Raw genomic sequence first — 245 nt, forward strand, 5'->3', positions numbered from 1 at the left:
CATATAAAATAATATAATATTAGTTATTTTAAGCAATGCAGATAATTTTAAGGTATCTCTGCAATTATTACAAATTTATTATTATAAAAATAGTGGTGCAAATCCGGTGTAATACCAGCGCCTGAAAGTTTTTGTTTCAACTTTTTAATTATATAAAGTATGAAACGGCGTCAAACATGTGACCTTTCGGTTTCGAGCTCTCGTTAAGAAGCTCCACCCAAATTTTATGGATTCGTATGAGGGTT

The sequence above is a fragment of the Plectrocnemia conspersa genome, unplaced genomic scaffold (assembly GCF_051122295.1).
Source record: "Plectrocnemia conspersa isolate PC_06_02 unplaced genomic scaffold, ASM5112229v1 ptg000006l, whole genome shotgun sequence".
Lineage (NCBI taxonomy): Eukaryota > Metazoa > Arthropoda > Insecta > Trichoptera > Polycentropodidae > Plectrocnemia > Plectrocnemia conspersa.